Source organism: Stegostoma tigrinum, chromosome 9 (assembly GCF_030684315.1).
Source record: "Stegostoma tigrinum isolate sSteTig4 chromosome 9, sSteTig4.hap1, whole genome shotgun sequence".
Classification (NCBI taxonomy): Eukaryota; Metazoa; Chordata; class Chondrichthyes; order Orectolobiformes; family Stegostomatidae; genus Stegostoma; species Stegostoma tigrinum.
In genome coordinates this window covers 42,606,424-42,622,518 of record NC_081362.1, presented here as the reverse complement: position 1 = coordinate 42,622,518, position 16,095 = coordinate 42,606,424, and positions in this window count along the sequence as shown.

The following is a 16,095-nucleotide window of genomic DNA, read 5'->3' as shown; positions in this document are numbered from 1 at the left end:
TTGGGGTGGTTGCTGGCGTAATTAAGTATCTGGTATGTACATGTGGTCTTTCTGTATACGCTAGCCTGGAGTATCCTGTTGGCCATACCATTATGTTTGGAAAAGGTAGTCAGTTATTGCTGTCTTCTCCAATTATCGGCTATCCTTCCTAGACATAATGGTAGAAGCTAACAACGGGGAGCTGCAAATGAGCCACAATACACTGCAGCAAACCACTGAAAAACAGAACCAGAAGCAATGCCAACCACCCCAGCAAACTGAGGCATATAAATATCAAATGGAACCATTCACCAACTCTTCACTAAAGGTGCACTGACGATGTTACCTAACAGGGTAACGAAACGTCAGCAACCAAACCTACCAGCTCAGTAAGCAAGCCTACAACCTCATCCACAATCCTAGTTACAAATCTTTTCCAAATGTTCGCTCAAACTATTCAACCACAACAATTGTAACGCCTAAAATTATTGCAGATCACAGACAAGCACATTGCCTTCTCTCTTATAAGAGAATGTGTCACAAAATTAATGGCAATAGGGTCTATCTGTAGGGAGATAAACGAGTTTATGTGGCCTACCTGCCCATGATGGAGGCATGCTACTCTTTATTGGATGCCTGATGCCCAGCAGTGAGGCCTAACATTGAAAATATTGGAATCCCACGGCCCAGTTCTTCCCCATCCCAAATGTCTTCTGATATCCAAGCTAAGAATAAGATAACAAATCAATTTTTCCGCTTATTACAGCATTACTCTTGTGCCTTTTTCTTTCCAAATACCCAAGAAGGGTAACAAAAACAAGTTGATGGAAAAGCTCAGCAGGCCTGGCAGCATCTGTGAAGGGAAAAACAGAGTTAACGTTTTGGGCCCAAGAAGAATAACCTGGAATGATGGTGGAGTGATGACAAATGAATGATAAAAATATACTGGGTGTTCCTACAGGGGACAAAGTGAATGAACTATGACAAGATTTATGGAAGTATCGAGGTAGAAGCCTATCTCGACACTAGAGGCAACTTGTTGCGTCTTTTCTGCATTTGCTGAGTGGACATGTGAGCAGCAATGAGTTGCCAATGAAGGGGAGTAATAGCTTGTTACACATCATATTAACACGGCAACTCACCTCATTAATATTTCGCGCCTTCTCTTACCAAACATGCTGTACAAGCTGGACATTGAGAATTATTGAGATGGAAGTCCGAATGTTTACCTGACGGCTTCAGCTCACCACTGCCTGCAATGAGCCTTTCAAGTTACTCAGCATCACACAGCATTCATGGGCACCAGCCTCATGTGCTATTGCTCCACAGATATTGGCATCTGACATTTGCCAACCGGTCACAACTATCATGGCACTTCCACAATCCACTTATGAAGCACAGACATGCATTGAAGGGCACATTAGCAATTAGCATTGAAAGACTGTTGCAAGGACACTTTGCATGCAGGATCAGGCACTCAGCTCATGCATTGAACAAAGTTGCACCTCAGAGTTGCTAGCTTGTTCACACCGCAACTACCTGTATGCTCAGAGCACTTACTGTCATGTCTTGCCTCAAACTGTGCAACAACTGGGCAGCTTGCCTTGCTGCTCAGCACTCCTCACTGAAGGGGATGCACAATTGTTGTGTGGCACTGTGCTATGTCTATCTAACACCAATACCTTACATCAGGAGCTTATGAAGCAAACACTCTGGATGTGTAGCCCTGTCTCCAAGTCGGAGGGGAGTACTCCTCAATAAAGTCCATGGAGGCACCTGTTAGCTGGGGGATCCCAGCATAGTAACTCAAGGGCAGCCTCCAAGGGATAGCACTCCAGGGGATTGGTCACAGTCAGTGCATGTGCAGGTGAGGAAAGGTGACAAGGTGTCTGAAGCAATTGAGTGGGAAGCACAGAGGCCATGTAGGGTTAATGGTGTGGGAATTTGGTGAATTGACAGCAATTTGGACGGGGTGGGGGAGGAAGTGCTGGTTTAAGTCGCAGCCAATAGTGTGAGTGGCAGAAGCCTTGGTGGGAGGTGTGTGCAACATCAGAGGCACAGTCAGTGTGAAGTAGCAGCCAGAAAAGTGTGGCACTTACCCTGGCAGAATGGAGAAGGTCACTGACTTTCTTACATTGTCATTGGCCATTCCTCCTCATCTTTAAGACTGCTTTGACCTGGGTAGCAGGCCCAGAAAAAGTTGCCAGAGTGGTGTGGCATTGTATCCTCTGCTGGCCCGCTGGAAAAGAGGATACCTCTTTATTGCACCACCCTTTCATCTGGACCTCCCTTACGAAAAATCTCAAATATAAACAGGATAGCGGGGGATCAAAATTCTACCAATCTCTAACATCCGTCAGATTAAGTTCTATACAGGAAGGTCAAAGTTTCACCTTCCCATTCCCTGCCAACTGAGGCCCGGAATAGTCAATTAACAACCACCTCCCCATGTCTCTATTCACCCTCATTAATAGGAGAAGGAAGGCAAAGGCACAGAGATGTTAAGTAGAGGACTGGAGGTGCAATAACTGAAATCCCGCTGGTTTGAGTTCCTTGTGGACAGGCCAGGCAGAAAGAGATCGCCCCTTGACTGTCCTCCTCTTTTATTATTCTGTAACAACCCCTACATTACCATAACTAATACATCTAACACAACAGACTTCCCCAGAGTGAACGAAACGTGACTGCTGCCAAAACATTCACTATTAATCAGTAAAATTTGCTGCCAATGGTCAGATAAGCTGAGGGAGTGAAATTCCATTCAGTTCTGGTAAAGGGCAGAGTTTAACATGGTGTACCTGTTGCCCTGCACAACGGGGAAATTGTTATCCTCGCAAAGTTATGTCCTCACTTCAACTGCTTCTCTCAGACAAGAAAGAAATGGAAACTAGACAGTTGTCACTGAGTACTGAGACTTGGAAGCTTCCCTCTGCAACATTGGGTGTCAAAATCTACAATTTTCCCAATATCTCCAACTTCACCCTGCAAGGACCTAGATGTGTTTGAGTACATTGTCAAAGTCACCCTCACAGCCATTGACAATGTGGTCCTTCCAGAAACAAAAGTTGCAGTTGTGGCTGCAGCTGGTACAACATTTCAGTAAAGCAGTGCTTGCTCACCTCAAAATATATCAGAGGTTCTGGGAGAAGAATTGCTCCATCCACACCTCGACCTCTGGCTGAGAGCTGTTTCTGCTCCTTCCTCCTCATCCCTCTTCCTTGCTCTTTCAGAAACTCAGCCAACTCTTCAATTCAGTTTATGTCATATTATATTCCAAACGGAATGCCTACAATTGAACCCTACCATGTTTGGAAGTATCACATTGTAAAGGCAGCAAAATGTACTTCAAAGTTTGCCGCACCACTTTCTGTAGACCTTTGCAATTTGAAACAACAAAAGAAAGCGGTGTGTTGCAGAATCAGACAAAAGAGTTCAAACAGCAATGAACCAATAAGTTATTATTGGTTCCTTTATATAGTGCTATGTTGAGTCCTTTCTGCCATTGAACATATTGTGTTCAGTTGTGTGAGATTGATAGAAGGCTGGAGTGTTGAGGCCTACAATGGCAGCACTGCATCAACTCAGTGTTACAAATTTACTGATATCATGATATACCCATTCAGCATACTTCTGGCAGACGTTGAAAAGGTCTGGGCTAACTTCAGTGTCAATATGAACTCCAACACAATTTACCCATCATGCCACATACCACTGCCACCAGTTTGGAACTCTAAGCTCAAAATGTCCAATTTCTCACCCCAGCAGTCTCTGGCTCTGCAAAATTGAAATGAGCAGTGCACACGCAAAGATTTTAAAACACAAGTAAAACTGAAGAAGCAGGAAATTGGACAAGACACACCTCAATTATAGAAAATATTGATTTTTTTTGCATTAATATTTATTTCTTTTGCCTTCAAGAAGAAGTGAAATCAAACTTCCAAGAGATTAATTGGTAATGCACAGTACTTAAAAATGTACAGGTAACTCTTCCAATTTAGCTGAAATTTTTCCATTGGATTCCAGTGATTAGACCTCTGTCAATATGAATCCTGGAGCATCTTCGTTGTTTGCTGCAACATTGTTTTAATGTCCATGGCAGTTCAAAATTATTGGAGCCAAATTAAATCCGACGATCACTGCAAAAGCCTGCAACAAGGCTTGTTTACGATACAGTAGGATTTCTTTTATTACATGGTTTTTCTCTGGAGGTTGGAATATGCTAAGCGATATGTCATATATTGTACCTTATTTCTGACTGAATTGTAATAGCTTCCAAGTGGGTTTGATTAAATAAAAATTGTCCCTTTAAACTCTTGGCCCCAAAAAAAACTTGTAATATTGAGGAGCCTTTTTACTGGAGCCTATAGGGCAGATAGTCCATTTTTTAAAACTACACTGCTTTAGTAGAGGGAAGAAAGAAAAGACAGATAAAGCATTGTCCTTTTGTGCCTATACAATGAAAGATACCTATAAGGGCCACTCAGATTGACTTCAAGTGGTCTTTATAGATAGCTGGTTTCTCCAAATAAGTTCAAGTCTGGGTCATTTAATTTTGTATTGTAACTGATATACTGGTGATTGGCTGTTGTTTAATACAAGTCAAATTTGAAATGGGTTTCTTTCCCTGTGTTGGATCAGTATTATATTGCAACTGAATGACATCATGCACACCTAGGGGCAGATTTATGTTAAAAAATGTAGCTCTCCAACAGTTAAAACAACGCTAAGAACGATCAAAAGCTAATTCTGCTCTCTCTTTGTTTTAATTTCAAATAAGCAGAGCCAGAAAGTTCACATTTTATAAAGATTCAGATATTTCTCTCTTTTTGTCGATTGGTTAAATGGCACCATGAACCAGCTAACACTACTTTAATCCTGCCACATTATTATCTTAATAATACCACACAATATTCAAAATTGTCTGGCAGGAGTTTCAGCTATCTCTGTGAAGAAGATACATCTCAGTAAAATGAGAATATTACCGCATCAGCATATAAATCACTGACAGGCATCTTACTACTACAATTGATTTTTGTTGACAGGTCGCTGTAGGCAGTTGTGTTTAAAATGCCTTTGCTGGCTGAAATTAAAAAGTTTCCATGCAGAAATGCAAACTCTCTCCTTTCCTCCAAATCTGACAACTTGGAATAAAAAATTACCATTTCATTCTTTAAAAGGACTAAAGGACAATTCTTCACTGAAAGGTTCCTGCGGTTGTCACTAATAAGTGCTTCACATATGACATTAATGCTATGGATTCCTTTCAAAAAGACTTCACTGATTGTCTGAGAATTCCTCTGAAAATACATATTGACTAGAATAAAGTGAAGACAGTCAATTGCTGCCTATAAAGTGCAAATCTAAAGTGGAGAAAATTTTAATCAAGGACAGTTGCAGCTATTGGAAAAATGCAGCAGTATATAATAACAAAATGTATCGAATGAGATTTGGATTGATCAGTTGGACTGTGTTGGTTTATTATTTGTATGTGTATTCACGATGATTAAAGCATTTGATACACCATTTTAGAATTTCCAATATAGTTACATTTTCTTCAGTTTTTTTTCTATATAATGTATATGTTTGGCATAATTATATTTTCAATATTGTTTATTGCTTTACCAATCCCATTGCAGGAGCAGTTTATTTGTTACTAAAGGAACCAAACAGAATAAATTCCCTAGGGAAAAGCGAAATGCTTGGTTATGGTAACTTACTGAAGCCAAGACAATGCGGGCTCTTGGACCAATGTAACAAAGGCAGCATTTGGATTGGTTTAATATGATACTTATTAAGATGACGAGAAATAAATGTGAACATTGTTTTAAGTTAAAATATCAATATGCCTCACTGACCACATTTAAAAGGCATCTAGAGAATTGATATAACCTTAATTCATATTATTGTTTAATTATCAGATCATCAGCACACACCCTTTTCAAGGTGTATAGGTACTGTGCCTTCCTTTTTAAAAAGTATGATGCATACATGTAGATCTCTATCGGTGCACAGAGGAAGATCTGTTGCTGATGGTATATGTAACTAATAGGCCAAATTAACCTTTGTGAGTTTTTCTTCATCCCAACATAGGAATGTGCAACCTAGCTCCTCACGAGACTGGCGCTCGCTCAAAGCCATTACCACATGGAGCCACCAAAGAAGACCAAGGGCCGAAAGGGTTAAATAAAGCCAAGCACCATAACAATGGGCACACCAGAACCTTCTTATGATGCCAATCTGATAGCTTATCCTTCCTGTTTATTCCCTAAGGAGCAGTAAAATACAGCTCACCTCACAGATCAATAGGAACTTTTGTCTCCAGACATAAGGCACTTAACCTTTGCCTGTTTGCTGACTGTTTCTCTTAATTACAACTTCTAAAAGCATTCATTGCATTTCAGCTGCAGGAAACAGCCTGTCTCAGACCCACATCCTTTTCCAAAGTATTTGGTTTCAGGCAGGAGAAATGTTCCAAACAGCGCATAAGCGGCAAGTTCTCTCAATTAGCATTTCTTTGGATCAGTCATTGTCAAGAACGGTAGTGATTTCATGTTCAATTCTTCCGTTTACCGAAGTTAAGCTAACAACCTTCTACATTTTCCCAAACAATCAGTCAGCATTATTCAGTTAAGAAACTCCCAATGCATTGAGATTCTGAATATAGCGAAATCTTGTGGCAATGTATTTACCACAACTGGATAACAGAAAGCTGCTATCTTCTTTAATGTGCACACTCTTACATACCTAACAATAGGGGATATTAGAATGACAATTTTAATAAGGAAGTGTTTGAAACCAATAGTGACAGAAATAGACTTGCAGTCCAGTGATTAAGGTACTGCTCACAAGCTTCTGCTCATAACTAGGTTGCATCCGAACATTGCCTGACAGCCAAATCCATCAGTCCCACTTGTGATGAGTTTTGAGATCCATTTTCAGATATGCCATCCATATGAGATACCTCATGGCAGTCGATGATTGAACTTCAGAGAAAACAACCAATATCAGGCAACTTATTTCACAGAGAACAGAACCCTGATGATTAAACACAATACATAATGAAGGACAATCATGACACTGTTGGTTATCCCTCTGGCTGAAGGAGACTACTTGAAATTAAAATATTATAAATGATGGAACTGAGGTTTTATTTTCATTCAATCATGGGATATGGGCTTGCTGCAAGGCCAGCATTAGTTTCCCATGTCTAATCAATTTTGATAAAGTGCTGGTGAGCTGCCTTCTTGAACTGTAGAAGTTCATCTAATGTAGGTATAACCATAGTGCTGTAAGGCAGGGAGCTCCAGGATTTTTGCACAGTGACAATGGACGAACAGTGATATAATTCCAAGTTTGAATGCTGCTTGTAAAGGAACCTGCATGTGGTGCTGCTCCAAAAAGTCTGGTGCTCTTGGCATTCTAGGCCATACATCTTGCTCACTTAGAGTGTGCTATCAAGAAGTACTGATGAGTTGCTGAACTATATTTTGTAGATGGTACACACTGCTGCCACTGAATGAGTGATGACGGGAGAAAATGTTTAAGTTGATGGGTGAGTGCCAATTAGGCAGTTGTTTTCCCTTGGATGGTGCCAAGCTTTTGAGTGTTGCTGCAGCCTCACTCATCCAGGTAACTGAGGAGTATTCCATCACACTCCTGACATGTGCATTGTACATGGTTGGTAGATTTTGGGAGTCAGGCGGTAAGTTGCTTGCTTCAGAACTTCAGGCTCTGACCTGTTCCTGGAGACACAATATATATATGGGTGTCCCGGTTGAACTTTTGTTGTTCAAGTTGATCAATGAATTGGCTGAAATTGGTATCTATGATGCTTGAGCCCACAGGAGGAGTCTAAGATGGGTGATCCGATTGATAATTCTGAATGCTGATGATCACAATTGCTTCAGCCTTGTCTTTTTCAGAGGCTGCCTGGTTTTCCATATCCATGAGGTGTGGGGTATTTATGTAGCCTCTGCCTCCAGTTAGTTATTTAATTTTGCATCACCATTTATGACCAGACGTGGCAAGACTGAAGAATTTTGATCTGATTTCTTGATTGTTGGATCATTTAGCTCTGCACATTGCACACTGTTTTGGTAACCTACAAATTGCCTTTACCCAGATGTTCTAAGTTTACAACGCACAGGAATCTCTTGGATAGATCTTCCACGTATTTATTGAAACATTCCTTCTATTACTCAGCCATTAACAGAGTCAAACAATTTACAAAGAAGTTGAGCTATCATATGCTTCAAGAGCTCTCGGGAAAAGGCAGGAAAGTAAACTTGATGGTTATCAGATCATTGGATAGCATTATAGCTTCAATGGGCTGAATTGTCTATTTCTTCTCCTGGAGTTTGTGGTCTTATGGACAGATTTTCATTGCAATTATTCCAATAAAAGGACTGTCATCAATATACCTCACATTAGATTTTGGACAGCTTACTGACATGCAATTTTTAATCAAGCACCACCAATAGCAGGAAAATTTAGACCATTTTTTTCCTTATGTGCAAATTGTCACTAAAAACACACAGGAACAGCAGGCAGATTCACCTCGAAAGCCCCCATGTTTCCTGGGAAAAGTCATTCAAGTAAGTGACCAATTGGAGAAAAGTTGGACCAAACAACAGAATGGAAGGAAATGATGGGACGAAGGGCACATCTCTCCATTTCATGCTATTGATAGGTTCATAGTGAGCCCACCACCAGCACCCTGTGACTGGAGGAACATGGGGCAGCCTGGAAGGTCAATGTTTGCACTGAGGTGTTCATTGGATAGTGCCTTTTGCTGGGAGACCAGGTCTGGTGGGGTAAATACTGGAGCTGGGAAAGATGACAGTTCTTGGGAGTGGGGAGAGTTGTCATAGGTCAGGGCTCAAGTCTTTTGTCGGGCTGGCCAATTGTGGAGGCTGGAAAGGCCGAGTGTTGGATTTGGGCATTCAGACTGCTAAGTGTCAGACATTGGAGCAGTTAGCGGAGGGTAGTGGTAGGAAGAGATGTCATTTCCAGGAGGGTTTGAGCAAGGAGAACCTATTGCCTTTATAAATATGCCTATGTGCATCTTGTTTTCCTATGCTGCAACAGGTTCTCACACAGATATCAATCCATGATACATCCTGTATGAATATTGAAGTTGGCATCAAGTTAACATGGTGACATTCAGGACTGCACAAATATTTAATTTACAGTGCACTGTCACCTATGATGTCAAATTGCACTCAAAAGGATATTGTTTTTTTTTGCCTCCTACTGAGTTTTTGTATTGTCCCGGATCCTGCAACTGGAGTGCAGGGAGCCTGCTCAGTAGTGGAGCCCGTTGGTCCTGGGTGTTTACTTAGGTAATCCTGGGAGTGCTTGTGTCTGGGCAAGCACATGGATGCTCCTTGGTTTCAAATTCCTAACTGAGGGAAGTGGACAGGATAGAGGCAGAGGGCCCAGCCACCTCTGGAATGTGCTGAGAGGAAGCTTCTCAGAGCCTTGTGTGTGGTTCTTCCTTTATGCAGCAGCTCCTGGCAATGCCCTCTCTCCATGAGATGAAGGGGCAGTTTTCCCATCTTCCTGTCATCATGTCTTTGATCTGAAACAAGGTGATGGCCGAGATAAAAATATGTTCTGAGAACCCAGGCTTCAAACCCCAACAGAGTAGATGCTGGAATAAAAATGCAAAGTTAAGAATCTAATGCTGATCATGAATTCATTACTGATTGTAAGTAAAAACCCATCTGGCTCATTAATGTCTTTTGGGGTAGGAAACTGCTATCCTTACCTGCATGATTCCGGAACCACAGCAAGTTGACATTTAACTGCTGTCTGGGCAATTAGAAATGGATAATAAATGTTGGTTTAGCTAGCGATACGCACACCCCATGGAAGAATAAACAAAATACAACAGCCAATTTGGATAAAGTGAGCTCACACTGACAGTGAAGAAATAATTCATTAAAACTGCTTTTGGTATTAACTAAGGTGTTGGCTCAGACACAGCAGGGACTGCACTGCTTTTACATCCTGCTGAGACAGAAAGGCAGGTTAACTTCTCTTCCAAAAGGAATCATGAGCAGCACTGAAGCATTCCCTCAGTACTGCACTGAAAAATCATCCTGGATAATATCCTCAAATCGCTAGAGGTAGCATTGTACTCAGCAGAAGTGATACCAATGAGCCAATTGCTATGATGCTAAAGTGTAAAGTCATATATTGGCTTGGATTTTGTAACTGAAATTATGCTGCAGTTTTGCTATCTTTAGGTGATGGCCTAGTGGCATTATTGCTAGATTAATAGCCCAGAAACCTAGTGAATATCCCAGGGACCCAGGTTTGAATCCCACTACAGCAGTTGGTGGAATTTGAATACAATTTAAAAAGAAACAAGTCTAGAATTAAAAACCTACTGATCAACATGAAAACATTTCCGATTGTCAGATAAACCCATGTGGTTCACTAATGCCCTTCATGGACAAAATCTGCCATCCTCACCTGGTCTGGTCGACATGAGACTCCAGACCCACAGCAACATGGTTGACTTTCAATTGCCTTTTGAAATGGCCTCACAAGCTTCTCAGTTATACAAAGCCTCAAAGAAACAAAACCAGAAAGATCACCTGGCATCAACCTGGGCAGCAGAAAAGACAACAACAGAAACTGCACTGTTTACCCTGCAAAGTTCTCCTCATTAACATCTGGGGGTTATTGCCAAAATTGGGAGAACTATCTCACAGGCTGGTTAAGCAACAGCCTGATACAGCAATACTCAATGAGTCATACCTCACAGACAATGACCAGACACCACCATCACCATCCCTGGATATTTCCTGTCTCATTGGCAAGACAGACTCAGAAGAGGAGGCAGCATAGCGGTATATAGTTGGGAGGGAGTTGGTCTGGAAGACCTCAACATTGGCTCTGGACCGCATGAAGTTTTATGGCTTCAGGTTGAATGTGGACAAGGAAACCTCCTGCTGATTATCTCATTATGTCCTGTCTCAGCTGATGAATCAGTACGCTTCAATGATGAACAACACTTGGAGGAAGCACTGACGATGGCAAGGGCACAAAATTGGTAGCACTTCTGCTGAGTACGAGCTTCCTCTAGCAACTTGGGTGGGAGATTTTTAATGTCCTCCACCGAGAGTGGTTTGCAGCAGTGCTAATGATTGAGCTGGTCAGGTCCTAAAGGACATAACTGCTCGACTTGGCCTGTGGCAGTTGGTGAGGGAATCAACAAGAGGGAAAAATATATTCGGCTTCATCCTTATAAGCCTGCCAGCTGCAGATGCTTCTGTCCATGACAGTATTGTTAAGAGTGACCATTGCACAGCCCTTAAGGAGACGAAGTCCTGTCTTCACATTAAGAATAACTTCCATCGTGTTGTGTGGCACTATCACTGTGCTAAATGGGACAGACTTCACATAGATCTAGAGACTCAAGACTGGGCATCCCACGCTGTGGGCCATCAACAGCAGCAGAATTGTACACCAGCACAATCTGTAATCTCACGGTTCAGCATATCCTCCACTCAACCACTACCATCAAGCCAGGGGATCAGCCTTGTTTCAATGGACCGTGCAGGAGGGTATGCCAGGAGCAGCATACCTGAAGATGAGGCATCAACCTCTTGAAGCCACCAAACAGGACTACTTGCACACCAAACAGTGAAACAGCAAGTGATAGACAGAGCTAAGTAATCCCACAAAATTATGCTTTGCCTTGTTAATGAAGTGCACCTTTTTTTAATGGCACACCAGGATTAGCATTGGAATTATTGCTGTAAAATCTCTCTAGCTCTTAAAAAGTTTATTTAACATTTTGTGGAGCATTAAATTTCTCTTTTCCTTTATATTATTACAGAAAACTTTTAAGCAAATTATAAAAAAAACTATACTCAAAATTAGATATGATATTTTGGCTTCAGCTTTAATCTCACACAAATATCTCAATAAATAAATATTTCAATGCAATTATATGAAGTGAAGAATAAGACTTACTTCTTATTTTATGTTTTGCGCTCTGTGAGAATTCTTCAAACTGATTGGCTGCATAGTTCAGTTAATGAAATTGGTGTTTTTGAATGGTTGAGGTCTGCTATTGCTGGCATCAAAATAAAATTAATATTGACAGTAACGTGTAATCCATTCTTCAGAGCTCCTTGGCCATTGTTGACTGCTTCCTTTTAGGTCAATGATAAGCAACTTAATTTAATTGATGACTGCAAAATTAATAGAATCCCTACAGTGTGGAAGCAGACCATTCAGCTCATTGAATCTACACAAATGCATTGAAGAACAGAGCCAAATCCCCTAACTTATCCCGCATTTCCCATGGTTAACTCAACTGGCCTACTCATCCCTGGTCACTGTTGGCAATTTAGTACTGCCAATCCACTTAATCTACAAATCTTTGGACTGTGTGAGGAAACTTACACAGCCACAGGGAGAATGTGCAAACTCCACACAGACAGTCACCTGAAGATAGAAATGACCTTGAACCCGGGCACTGTGAAGCAGCAATACCAACCATTGAACCACCATACTATTCAGGCCAGATGTTCCTTGGACAAGCCATTTCTGTTCCCCCAATGTGTGACCTTGGGTGTAAGATCAATTGTTGAACTTCAAAAGCTTATTTCAACAATTGATTTGAATTTAAGTCCAGTCAATGGAAATAGATCAGGTCTTCATGAGAAGCAGGTATCTATTCTAGGTGGCCATCCAAAAATTATGGAGGGCATTAAAGGGAAAAATTCTGGAACAGACAGACTGATTAAAGTTCTCTTATTTTTATATAATAAATATGTTGCTACTGGACAACACTTTACTCTGCAAACACCAAGTAGTTGAGTGATTTTTGGAAAAACTTTAAAAAAAACTGCAGTGCATTCAAGTATATAACTCCAGTGCAGGTAAACTATGGTAAAATAAAAATCAGATTTATTAGCTCTTTGTACAATCAGAACTAACTGGTAGACATGTAAATATGTCAAGAAAGGCTTTCATACGCTCTAATGCATAGTTGCAAATGGATTAAACATTTTATAAATAAATAAATATATAAATATATTTAAATTATGCAGCATTATTATGATAATAATTTCTCAAAAATGTTGCACAGCTAGTTGTTTGATCTTTTAATCTTTAACACAGTCAATTCTACTTAAATGAATATCTGATGTATAATATTTATCTGAAATGATTAGAAATCAGAAACGGGGAACAATTGTATTTACATTATATTTATTCCAGCAAACTAAATACTTTTTTTTGCCAAAATTACATATTTTAATATGCTTGTAGCAAAAACGAAAGACAAATCCATATTGCAGTATTTCCTTTGTTTGGTGCTATGTTTAATAATTGATTATCTTTCAGCAGAATATAACAGGTTCAAGTTAGGAGAGCACCATATATTTTACAAATCATCTCTGCACAATTAAGGAAACACCACAAAATTTAATACAAAATAAAAAATTAGGTAATGTTGCTGCAATATGAGTTCAAGCTCCTTAGTTAACAAGAATTATATGGAGTACAGACAATCTAATTTGTTGTCTCCAATTTATCTTAGAAGCTTTTCAAAAACAATGACCACACTGGCTGATTTTATCCCAATTAAATGTACTAACCCAAACAGAGCATTGAAATGGCTCAGTACTTAATGAGGGCATTAATACTGTCAAATAAATGCAACTTGGTTCTCACTTGTTCTCTAAAGTAACTATACATCAAGCATTATGCCTGATAGCTCTGTCACAGTGATATGTCACTATGTTAAAAATTTGTTCGAGCCCACTTTGGAGCCGTAAATGACCCAATGTGTATCCGCAGCTGGAGATCCAAATATCTGACCTAATGTCAGGCCTAATGATTCTATTTCCAATGAACTGCAAGAAGTCTCCATGTCAGCAGCTTGCTGCTAGGCAAGGCCACATTGGGCTGACAGCTTTACTGGTCTGGATTTGTGACTGGAAAAGGAGATGTTTAAGAAGCATATACACATGGCCCTGCTGCCAGTGTCTGGATTCAAGATTCTGTTCCTCCAAGCTTCAGCTGAAGATAATTTAGTTTAAAAGAAAATTGCTATATTAGCACTTAGTGGATAGACATGCCTCAGCCAAACTTGCTAGGCATGTGTTCTACCGAGAGCAAACCAACTTAGGTCAGGATTCCTAAAGGAGACATTCGGCCTCATATTAACATAGGAAAGATGGTAATATTTGCTTTAGATACCTGCCAACCATGCTTAAATAGAGTGAAATTGGGATGAGTCGATTCATAGGAGATATACTCACAAATGTGTGTCAGTTAGATTGTCAAGTTATCCAAGCAGGATCGTTAGCATTCCAATTTGCCTACAATTGCATTGTGTGTTAAAAAAATGATTCTAAGTTAGACATTAAATGTCGAGAATGTGTTTATTTTCAATTTTTTCTGGCTCAACAGCGGCTTACAGAATGGGAAGTGAATGTCACAAACAACGTGCCAATGCCAATTGCCATTTGTGGAATCTTGGAGAGGCTACGTGTGTGCATACACACACTGTTTAGAGGAAACATTGTTTACAAAGGCCAGATATTGTGTAGTCAAAAGCATTGTAAAATGTGATCTAGAAAAGCTCAAGCATCTTTTTCTGTGAGCATGTTGTATTTAGATGATTGTAATACTCTGCCATGTCATCAATGCAGTTGAATGTGTTTTCTGTGCTTTTGAGCTGCAATGCAAAATCCCAGAACATCACTGCAGACTTTATGGTCTCAACAGGGGAGCAAATGGGCTTTTATAGGGCTCTTCGGGGTCATTGGCTTCCTTGGGGTGCTCTGTTGATGATCAACTTCCTCTTCAATTGCCTTATTCATCAGTTCCATTTTGTGCAGTGCATGGAGTTGTCCACATTGATACAAGTGTCTGTTGACTCTTTGGGAAACTCTATGCTGCTCTCCTTATCATCAAAATGATTCATGTCATCCTGCCCCTCCTTGCTCTAACTGCATGGTGTTAGTCCATACTGAATATTTATTCATGGGGAGCTCTTGATAGTCAAATTTGTCACATAAGTAATAAAATAACAGATTTCAATGTTCATCATTAAAGTCTTGGGCTTCTATGGGCTAAAATGGCTTTTAAAACGAAAGACACTAGCTTAAATGTGGCCTCAGTGATCACCTCACCACAAGTTCAGCTAATCTCAAGGAAATAAATGTGGGATAAGTACAATCATCTGACCTGAAATTAACACAACTGTTAAAGAGCTGAAACTAACTAGTGAAGAAACTTACATTTCTTATTTTGAATTTGCATGTCGGTGATAAGTTTCACATTTTGGAGATTAAAGACCCGCCTGCAATTGTCCAGCTTGGGAACAATGACACCAGAAATGGAAATGCACAAATGAGCAGTATTTCAAATGGTTTTAATAGAGGAGAGGAGATTGAACTGGAGAAACTTTCTTTCTGCTTTCACTCGGAAAAAGCAAAACCAAAAAAGGCACCACAAATTGGCCCCATGCCACCAGAGAATGCTCACTAAAGTTAACAGTGGTAAGGATACAAATCAATCAGTAGATTTTCACCAGCTCAGCTGTGAGTGCCCAGCTGGCACACAGTTGGAGAGTACAGAAGAGAAAATTACTTTTGATTTCATACCTTTGACAAAACATGGAAATGTAAATAACTGCATCATAATTTTCTGCATTCCTGTCGTCTTGTGCAATCTATTTACACTTCTTATATTTTTTTGTTTCCTACAAGAATATCTGCAGGGCAATAATCATTCTAGATACTCTTATATGTTTCAGAGACAGTGTTACAAAGAGCACTAATATTGTCACATCTACAAGCAGGAAACGTTCTAGGAAGTGGGAACATAAGCTATGTCATTTCATCTCTCTGCATCTCTGTGCCAGGCCAATGTCTATTACAAAACAAATGTTTATACCAAACAAACATGGCCTCCACAGCACCACACAGAACTCTATCCTGAAGCTTTTGTGCTCCTGAGATGCTGCTTGGCCTGCTGTGTTCATCCAGCTTCACACTTTATTATCTATCCTGATGTGCTGGCCATCAAACTGAACGGAGGGTTACTGGTGCAAAGGGGACAAAGAAGTATGTAATCTATGAC